Raw genomic sequence first — 11275 nt, 5'->3', positions numbered from 1 at the left:
GCAGTCTATGCCTTGTCCTCCATACAGGGCGGAGCAAGTGCCCTGTGCAGTGCGACTAAGTGGCCAGAGGAGGGCGCTCGCCTCCCGCTGGAAAAATCCGAAAGGACTAGCCCTGTGGCTGTTCTATTCGTATGAATGCAGAAAACTGGGCCTTTCAGCTTTGTTGATCTGCCAGCAACCTTGCTTTTTTTTTTTTTTTTTTTTTTTTTTGCGTTTCTCCTTTGAAAGTCGCAATCAGGTCCGTATACTAGTGACAGCTAACAGTGCTTAGTCTGCTACCCAGACCCGGTGACGTTGCCCAACAGTGATCAAAACCGCAGCTTCCCATTTGCATGGTTACTGGTTTGCTTCAGACTCTATCTTAGACGAGCCTTGTGGCGGCATGGTCTGATCCGGGTTCTGGCCGTGTCCCCAGTGCCCATACAGTGTCTGGAACACAGTACATGTGCAGGACAGACTTTTCCCCTACCCCTGCACCGTCTCTCGTTTGTCTTTCGTGACTCATCACTTTCTTCTGTTCCTTCTATTCCCCTTCTTCGAGCACCAGAAAAATCTCAGCCCCGAGGGTGCCGTTCCCCCACGGGATTTCTAAAGGTATAAGGGCACCCTCCTCCTCCTGGGATCTCAGACATCTGGGCGGTAGGCTCCTCGGAGACCCCAGATGCACAGGCGGGGAGACAGGCCTGCCACTGATCTGCTGTGTGACTATGGCCAGCGCTGGTTCTCTCTGTGCTGAGGGTCTGGAAGAGGATCTGAAATGAGTTCTTTGAGGAGTCCGCGGGGGGGGGGGTGTCAAGCCCAGAAGATGTGATAACTATGATTCTACTGGTCCATCGTTGGAGTCTTCACATTTGCCTGAGATTGTGTAAAGAGAGGCCAGAGGAAGAAGGCAGTACCACCCACCCCTGCTTCAGGATCCTCAGGGCTTAGGATGTAATCTGGGTGAGGCAACACAGACCCTGGTTATTATTCCAGATGTGATCAAACTCCCACGCCCTTTGCTCGGTAACCAAAATCCCGTCAGAATCAGTTTGCAATGGCCTTTCCTGAAATGCAAATCGTCCCGACAATGTAACCAAACCTAGTAAAACATCTACCGAGCACTTGATGTGTGCCAGATCCTTCCAGGTGCAATGAGCAAAACTGGATGACCGCACTCATAACTGCTTCATGGGAAGAAGGCAAGACATTCGATGGATAAGCTCAAGGACGCAATAGGATGTTTGAGAGTGTGAAGCAAGACAAAGGATATACAGTGTCCCCTTGAAGCTAACTTTTCCATTTGTTTTAAATAAACTTATTTATTCATTTTGTGTGTGTGTGTGTGTGTGTGTATTTGTGCTTGCTGTGTAGAGGTCAGAAGACAACCTCTGTGGAGCCTTCACATGGGCTCAAACTCAGTCTGTCAGGCTTACACTGCAGCACCTTTAGCCACTGAGCCATCTCACTGTCCCCTTTGGTTTGTTTGTTTGTTTGTTTGTTTGTTTGTTTGTTTGGACAGGGCTCTATGTAGCTCTGGCTGGCCTTGAGACCCAGAACTGTCTCCCAAGTGCTATATAATTTGCTATGACAAACAATCATGACCAAAGGCAGTTTGGGGAGGAAAGGGTTTATTTCATCTAAGTAGTCCATCATGGAGGGAAGCCAGGGCAGGAGCTTGAAGCAGAAATCACAGGGGAAGTGCTCATTGGCTAATCCCAGGTTCTGGACCAGCTGCCTGCCTTATACAGTTCAGGCCCACCCACCTAGGAATCATACTGCCTACAGCAGGCTGGGCCTTCACTGACAAATTAGTGATAGATCAGCCTTACTAGAGTTCAATTCCTAGAACCTATGTAAAGGTGAAAGGAAAGAATCAACGCCTTTAATCAGTCCTTACACACACACACACACACACACACACACACACACACACACACACACAGTAGTAATAATGGCTATGTGACAGAGGTAATATTTCAATACAAGTTCACTCTTCCCAGGTGTGTCCGATTGGTAACTGAAGTTAACCATCACAAGCGATGTGCACCCCAGGGCCCTTCGTCAGAGGCTGAGAACATGAAGGACTTTCATGCCTTTTTTTGTCAGTGTGGAATACAGCTGGTTATTGTCCTGTAGGCTCTAAACAGATTTCTACCCATTTGCACATTCGTGCCAGCCTTTTCAATTGTCAGCAAGAATGTCTTCCAATTCTCCTTTAGACTTTAGCATTGCACCGGTTCCCATGCTGATCAATAAGATAGAAGGTCAGTTAGTTAATGTGCCGGGGATGAGGCTGGGGACCTTGACATGCCAGACAAGTATCCTACCCCAGCTATGCCACACAAAGGAGATATTTATTTAATCATTTCTATGTGTGTATGATTGTGGGGCGTATGTGAGTACACAATCATGGCAGTTGGAGAAGGAGCTCAGGGGCTGCTTCTCAGGCCCTGGCCATTTGTGTTTTGAGACAGGGTGAGATTTGCCAATTATGCTACGGTGGCTGACCAGTGTCCCCCTCCCCATTGGAGCCTCCTGTCTCAACCTCCCTAGGGCAGAGATTACAAACATGCACAGGCACTGTGACATCCACGTAAAGGGATCACACACCTTATGGCATGTAGCAACTCCCCACAATAATTAATAATAATAACGATAACAATGAATACAGTCTAACAGACAAACAAGCGATTTGTCTTTCATCCTTGGTGTAGTGCCAACCCAAGCCCCCCAGACCCCGATTCTAGTGTCTCACTGACCCATACTTCTCTCTTTCTGAGAACCACTGCATTCGCTGTCTCCCATCTAGAATGTCACCACCCTCCTCACCAACGTCGATGTGCTACACTAGGCTGGGGCTTAGGAAAAGGACTTTAGCTTTTCATTGTCTGTAATGTAATTGCAGAGTGTTTAAGTGGGATATGGTGGGTCCTGATGGCCCTTCAAAATGATCCCTTTAGTTGTACATGGAAAAATAGGTGGGAGTTAGAGAGAAACTAGGGAAACTTGGCTGGGAAGGTCAGACAGACTGACCTGTGGAAGACATCAAGATACAGAGAGAGGCTGCCTGACCTGTGGAGGATGAGAATACAGAGAGAGGCTGCCTGGCCTGTGGAGGATGAGGAAACAGAGAGAGGCTGCCTGACCTGTGGAGGATGAGGATACAGAGAGAGGCTGCCTGGCCTGTGGAGGATGAGGAAACAGAGAAGCTGCCTGACCTGTGGAGGATGAGGATACAGAGAGGCTGCCTGACCTGTGGAGGATGAGGATACAGAGAGGCTATCACAGGAAGTCATCAAGACCACAGAGGGGCCAGAGCTTTCACTCCACTTTGAGGCAGGTGCTTGCAGGCAGAGGTTGAAGTTGCGCTTTCAACCACATTGCTCAAGGTCCCCATTTGCGCTGGGGCCCAGCACTCCTGGATCACCTCATCTTCAGCAATCCCAGCTTCCCTGAGTGCACATTACTTCAGACAGAGAAGGCAGGTCTGGACACGGGTTGGTCTGCTGCAGCCACCCTCCTGGCCTGTAAGGATGAACACTTGCCAGGCAGCCACGTTTCCCACAGCCACCCCTCATACTTTTAGGTGACCACTTTCTGGTCCAGAGGAGGCTTCTCACAGCCTCATTCTAACCTGAACTCCTCAAAGCCAACGATGTCTTCCTTCCTCTAATCAGAACCCGGAACAGCCACTACAGCCTGGAGGAGGGACAAACCTCACCTCTCCCTCCCGGTCATGCATTTGTCCATCTTGGGAGAGGAAAGTCCCCGGGCTGACCTGGAAAGTCCACCAGCAGCAGGGGAAGTCCCCGTGTGGCTCCTGAGGTGCTAGGCTCTGGTCACCAATGGAGCCAAGGGCTCTAAGAGGTACACTCCTAGCATTCCCATGACACTGGCTCTTGTTGCACCCTCTTCCAGGGGAAAGGGTGGCAGGAAGCCAATTTTTAGCAAATGCTTTCTTTTCTCCACTGTGCACTTCATGGTCCTAACAGCACAGCAATGATGTATATTACCCTTATTTAACAGATGAAAAGAATAAAGTCCAGAGAGGCAAGTAACTCCTTGATATCAGACAGCTAATAAAAGCACCCGATTTACCTGCATCAAAACTCCCTCCTTGGGAGTTGGGGCTGGAGAGATGGCTCGGTGCTGAAAAGTGCTTGCTTTTATTTCAGAGGACCTGAGTTTGGTTCCCAACATCCATGCCTATAGCTCCAGGAGATCCCATGCCCTCTTCTGGCCTCCAAGGGCGCCTACATGCGCATATACAATTTAAAAAGAGAAAATAAATAAATAAATAAATGAATGAATAAATAAATAAATGAATAAATAAATAAAAAAAGAGCCTCTCCAGGAGTACTGTGCGCCTGCTGGGTGACTTCCTAGGCCGTCTCTTCACAGCCTTCTTTTCTCCAGCCTCTCCCATTTTCTAATTAACACCGAGGTGGCTGAAACAGATTTTCTTTAGTTTCACAATATACTGACTTTAAAAATTATTTTGACAGAGATCTCATTCTATAATTCATGCTGGTCCCCAATTTATGGCAACCCTTCCTGCCTCAGCCTCAACGTGCTGAGATTACATGCATGAACCACCAGGCACAACTTCCAAGGCAGACTGTTGGGTCTTGACCCTCCAGCCCTGCAGTACCTCAGGACTCTGCCTTATCCTGATCTCTTCCCCTTGCCTCCTTAAGAAGAGGAAGAAAATTTCAAGCTATGAAACTTGTTGAGTCAGGTGCAGTTTGGACTTGGAAGGGCTTTTTTTAGCACTGTTTTTATTATTGAAGGAGACTAAAAGAATGGGTAGGTTTTTCCCAGCATGGCTGTCCAAGTAGTATGGCCAAGCTTTTGTGTTCCTGGCTGTGCTTTCCTTGGCTGAAGGAGGAGGACAGACGCCATCAGGCGCCAGGAATAAACTTGTGCCAAGGCTCTGGTCTGGCATCTCAGCCACTGTGGGGAAGCAGGACATTCCAAGGGGCAGGAAGTGTGACAATGAAGTGGATGAGGTAGGCAGAGTCTTTAAGGCAAGAGGTGAGGCCTATCAGAGACCTACACGGCTATCCCCCCCAACCCACCCTCTGTGGCCCAGTTTTTCATTTTGAATAGGTCACATGGCCTGTGACTGTTTCCGTGGGACCAGAATGGTATCAAAGCCAGGAGTTTACTTTCAAGTTCTCTGGAATGCTTAGCATGGCCTAAGAAAACTTTGATCACCCTAGAAAGAGATGTCCAGGAGCAATGTAGGCTCTGCTGTTTGCTCCCCTGCAGAGCAGGAGCATGGGACCAATTCTAGCAGAATCATCAGGACTGAGAGTGAGAGCGTGTATTCTGGGGACACTGGGTCTACACCCACCCCCGCTATTTGCCAGCTGTGATCTTAGGGGGAAGTGACTCCACAGTTTACCAACTTTCAAAGGTGGGTTCTGCAGTAGAATCTGTGGACAAGCTAGGACAAGCCGGGCACTGGCTGGCCTGGTACACAGAGCTACCTGTGAGGGAGACTCTGGTGACACAGGCAAGGCTGGGCAGGGTCTCACTGCCAATTTGACCTTGCAAAGGGGCTTTCTATAGCGTTACCCACCAACCCCAGGCTGTCCTGCCTGCCTCACCCGAGGCGCCTTGAAACCTGCCCAGCATCTCTCCCACCTCCTTCCCATCTCCAAGCCTGTCCCCTCCTTCCCTTTCCCTCCCCTTCTCTTTCCCTCCCTTCCTCCTCCTTTCTCCCCCCCCCTTCCTTCTTGGTGCTGAGGATCTAACCAGGCCTTGTTCATGCTAGGTAAATGCTCTGCTACCAAGTTACATCTCCAGTCCCCACTATACCACACCTCTTTTTTGTTGTTGTTTGGGATAGAATCTCACTATTTAGCCAAGGCGGGCAACCAACTCATGAGCCTCTTGCCTTAGCCTCCCCAAGTCTCAGGCATATGCCACTGTACTCACCAGCCTCCCTCTTTTCTGATTTCCCATATACAACGTCTATTTGCCCCTGTGGCCTGCTCTGAGCCGTCTTTCCCCAGACACCCAGGACAGGTTCTGAATTTCATTTTTCCCGTGCCAGTTCAAATGTGTCTTTGTGGTGCTCTGGCTAGAGTGTTGCACCCTCTTCTCATTCACTGTCCAGCTTCCCTGACTCTAGTCTAATTTATTTGTTGATTGTGTTTCTCTCCCACCAGGCTCAGCTATGAGAAGGCAGATACCTCGCCATGGGCCTTCCACTGGGAAGTGCTGGTCTAGAGGCTCGGTAAGGACAGATAGATTGTGGATGACAGATGGATAAGCAGATGATGGGTTGATGGGTGGAAAATGGACGGACAGACAACAGACAGACAAATGGATGGGTACAGCCCAGGAAGTTGGGGTCCCCTTTGTCAAGGAACCCTGGTGCTTTCCTTCCCTTGGAGCCTTTATTCCTGAGCCTTGCTGCCCGGTCCTTCCCCGTCTGGGCTGGGAACCTCCAGCCTTCCTGTTTATATCCATTTGGTCTATCTATCTATCTATCTATCTATCTATGTTCAAGGATTATATAACTGTTTTGTTTTCCTTCCAGACTCTCTTGGAGGCTCATTCATTCTGTTTCTCTGGTCTAGCAGATTTAACTTTTTGTGTGTGTGTGTGTGTGTGTGTGTGTTGTATGTGTCTATGTTTGTGATGGTATGCCACATATGTTCAGCACCCACAGCAGTGAGAACAGGGCATTGGATTTCCTGGAGCCTATTGTGGTTGCTGGGAAGGAACTTGCTCTTCCGAAAGAGCAGGAAACCACCGAGCCACCTTTCTAGTCCCTCTTATGGGTTTTCCTGGTCTTTTGCTACTTCAGAACTTGGGAGGCTGTGTCCTTAGCATGTGACATGGGAACATGTCTAAGTCTATAACACCTGGGCATTCACCTTGCTATTTGTTTCCTGGGCTAAAACCATTAAAACAGAGGAAGCCCCACTACACTACACGGGAAAGTACCCCCACTCACTGTGGCCACATCCCTGCCACCCTCACCTGTGAGATTATTTAAGGCAGCTGTAGAGAGATGGAAGCTGGAAAAAGAGGCTTGGCCTGACCTTAGGCCGGACCATGTTTATTCCTGGAGAGTGAAGTGTTCTTGTCACCCACATGTGAAAATGGCTAAAATGCCTACAGAAGATGAGAGGCAACCCCTTGTAGGGATAGAACTGGTTTCTGTTGTCTGCAAGGGAAGCTGGGAAGTGTTTTTCTGCAGGAAACTGCCATCACTCCTACCCCTATCCCCAGACACTGTCCCTAGTTCTGCTCAATCTGCTCTTAGACCTTTCCTTACACAAAATCTGTGATTATCTATTCTTGTTAGCATGTGCAATGCTAGTTGTCTTAGTTAGGGTTTCTCTTGCTGTGATGAAACACCATGACCAAAAACGAGTTGAGAAGAAAGGGTTTATTTGGCCTATTCTTCCACACCATAGTCCATCACTGAAGGAAGTCAGGACAGGAACTCAAACAGGGCAGGATCCTGGAGGCAGGAGCTGATGCAGAGGCCATGGAGGAGCTGTGTTTAATGGCTTGTTCCTCATGGCTTGCTCAGCCTGCTTGCTTGTGGACCACCAGCCCAGGGATGGGTTGGGCCCTCCCCCATCAATCACTAACTAAGAAAACACTCTATAGCTGGATCTTATGAAGGCATCTTCTCAGTTAAAGTTCCCTCCTTTCAGATGAGTCTAGCTTGTGTCAAGTTGATACAAAACCTTATTGAAAATTCTGTCACACTGGAGTACTTCACCCATTTCTACTTATGTTTTCAGGTTGTTGCTTGTATGGCAGGTTGTATTTCTCATGGACAATGCTGGGTTCCCTGTCTCACCCACTTGCAATGTCAGGAACAAGAGATTAGATCCTCCTGCTGATGGGGAGCACCAAGGTTGCAGAGAGGAGGAAAATGGAGAAGGAAGCAGAGGAGGAAAAGCCTGCTCTGTGTGTGCTGAGAGGAAGGGAAGATGCTAGCCGGGGACTCCAGAGTGACTGGAAGCCCTGGGCAGGACGAAGAACAAAACTGAGACCCTCAGATGGCTAGAGAAGCTCGAGAGTAGAGATGGGGCATGCACTTCCTCTGAGGATGTATCGTGAGGCCCTACACAGGAAGCAGCTTCCCCAGCCTTTCAGGGTCAGCTCTAGATCTAAGTTTGGGTCCAGTACCACCAGCTCTCTGAGGAGAGAGGGAGGCTGTGACTGTGGGAGGGGCAAGGGAGCAGGAACCAATAGCACAACACTTTCCCATAGGCTCTGAGCCAATGAGGGTTTCACATTTTCCTCATTAACCCATATCGATAGAGGAATCCCTGGGCTGGCATAGAGTGGGACTTGATCCTGTGGGAAATGTTCAAAGAGCTGAATGGATAGAAGAAAGAGATCCCCTCCTCAGCAGCCAGACATTAGCTGAGGAAGAGTCCTTTCCCAAGACGCAATTCCAAGACAGGAACACAGAGACCCAGTCTTCAGCTGCAAACACACACAAAAGGAGTCTGAATTGGAAGAGTATTCAGTAATACACATACATTCCTAGGATGCCTACAAGGTCCTGGGGGTGGGCTGGGGGAGTCCAAGCAGGCTCTGCCATGTGGAGGGAGGTCTATAGTGGGAACATCTAATAGCCACAAGTATACTGAACAGGCTGTGCTTTAAGGGCCCAGAGGCTAGGCTAGAGGCCAGGGAAGACTTCTGGCTGTGTGTGTGTGTGTGGGGGGGGCAATAGTGAACTACTTTTAAGCTGGATATAGTGATTCATGTCTGAGGGCCCAGTGCCAAGCTACTCAGAGAGTGAGGTGGTGAGATTGCATTGGAGATGCTTGGGAAGTCAGGAGGACCTCAAGCTGGAGACTGGCCTTAGTACGGTACCATACCATACCATACCATACCATACCATACCATACCACACCACATATAATATAATATTACCAAGACCTTGTTAGCAAGAAACAAAACCAACAACAAAAGAAGCTGAAAAACAGCCTTTGCATTTTGGAATAGCCCATTGCTTTCCTTGGGATGGCTGGGGAAATGTTTGAGGTCCTAAGGAAAAAGAATCAGAACCGCTGTGGCTACGACCAAGGTATGAGGCAAGCCACTGGCAGGACTTCAGGCTGGGCAGGCTCTGGTGAGGCAGTTTGGGATGTCCCTACCTGGCATGGATAAGACAAACATGCTGCTTCCAGGAGCCCCTCAGGTTTGGACACCAACCTGCGGCCTGGAGCCCAGCCAACCATTGGAGGGGTCAGCTACCTGCAGAAATGGCTGTCACTTGCCAAAAGCTAAGGAGATGGGACTTGGCAACTATAGCCTGTTTTCCTTTGCATTTTTCCATTTAAGGCCATGTAATTCTTTCTCCCAGTGAATTATCCAAAGCTCCCAGCTTCTGTCATGTTTCCTTCCCTCTTGGGGTGGGGGTGGAGAGGCAGAAGGCTTTCACTTTCCTTTTAGACCTTCATCACAATGGGACTTGAATTTCCCCTTTCTTCTCTCTCTCTGAGATTTTAAAAATATTTTATTTTTAATTATGTGCATGTTTGTGTATGTGTACATGAATGTGGGTACCCCAGGAGGCCAGAGGTGTAGGATTTCATTCGAGTTGCCTGGTTATGGGTGCTTGGAACTGGACCAGAGTCCTTTACAAAGGCAATAGCTGCTCTTAAGTGCTGAGCCACCCTTCTAGCCCCCCTGTACTCCCTCCCTTCTTTCCCCTCTGGGTTTTATTTTGGGAGGGGGTTTGGTCTCACTGTCTAGCCTCAGCATAGAACTCACTATGTAGACCAGGCTGGATTCATAGAGAGCCTATCTTCCTTGACACAGTGTCTCACTTTGTAGACCAGGTTAACCTTGAACTCAGGATCCTCTTGCCGCTACGTCCCAAGTACTGAAATTATAGGTGTGTGCCGCCATGCCTGGCAAGGTGAATTTTGTAAACTTCCATGTCTTTTTTTCTCTTTCTGGCCACGCTTTCCCTTTTCTGGACAGAGATCCTGTCCTGGGAGGCCAGGGGTATGTGGAGGGGTGAACATCATTGTGTTAAAAGGAAACCCCAACAGCTAAAAAAATAAACTTCCCATCTTGTAGAACTCTGTCAGTGACTGGCGCACAGTACAGCAAGCAATGCAGAACCTGACGTGGTGATGCTATGAGCCAGATGGTGGCCGCCATTTGCCCTGGACCACAGGTTCCCCAGGCATTGAGCAGCAGCTGCATGTCCTGCGTGGCTTGCTTGCACATAAAGCATCCATCTTACAAATGAGGAAATGGAGGCTGGAAGAGTTGGGCTCCAACCTATAGTCCTGTCCCTGTCTTCCTGCCTTGGCAACTGCACACTGTGACTGACAGAGTTAAATACATAAACAGTTGAGTCTTCCCAGCAGGGCAGTTAGCAGATGCCTCTGCTCAGGCCTGGGCAGGCAAAGTGGTGTTTGGATACTAGCCTCTTATTACCCACAGCGGGAAAGTGACTCAAACATTCCTATGGGACAGACTTGGGATCCTGGAAAGCCCCAACTGCCCAGCTAGAAGCTCCCAAGTCACTGGGTACAGAGCCATTCACTACGGGCTGGTCCCAGGGGATTCCCCTGTGGGTGAAGAGGGGGCTTCCAGCCACCAGGATTGTGTTGGGTAGTATTGATTGTCAATTGGACAGAATCTACAGTCATCTTGCAGACAAACCTCAGGTACGTCTATGAAGGAGTTTGCAGATTACATTAATTGAGGCAGTAAGACTCATTCCAAATGTGGATGTCACTGTGTCATGCCTGAACAAAAAGGAGAAAGCTAGCCCTGCATCCCTCCCTCTGCTTCCTAACCTGGGAAACAGAAACTAACTTCCTGGCTTTCCTATCAAAGGGTCAAATGGAACAAGGAAGTTTCCTCTCTAAAGGGCAAGTAGGTTTCAGAGTTAGCCCTAATCTGCCCCTTGGTGTTGACTCAGTTCCTGGGGTCACTCTTCCTGGGGACCCACCTATGGGTTTATCTTCTCAGCAGGGTCCTGCCAACTCCAAGTCAGAGCTTGGCCTCGGGTTTAAAGGGTCAGGCCCATTGGTCAAAAGAATCCCTCTGCGTTAGCACTTGTCCAAGATCAAAGCGCGCACTCAAAGCTGCATCCTGTTCTGGGAAAATACAATCTGCTTATCTACAGCACCACTTTTACATCAGCAAACTGGGGTAGGGTATGAATCCAGCTCTGACCAGCCAGAGTGAGGGACAGGGCCCCTCTGCACCGGAATATAAACCCATCAGGACGGGGACTCCTTGTAGGTGAGCTTGGCTGCTTCCATGCAGTCACATACCC

Source organism: Phodopus roborovskii, unplaced genomic scaffold (assembly GCF_943737965.1).
Source record: "Phodopus roborovskii unplaced genomic scaffold, PHOROB, whole genome shotgun sequence".
Lineage (NCBI taxonomy): Eukaryota > Metazoa > Chordata > Mammalia > Rodentia > Cricetidae > Phodopus > Phodopus roborovskii.
The sequence above is the reverse complement of the archived record's forward strand: the minus strand, read 5'-3'. Positions refer to the sequence as shown.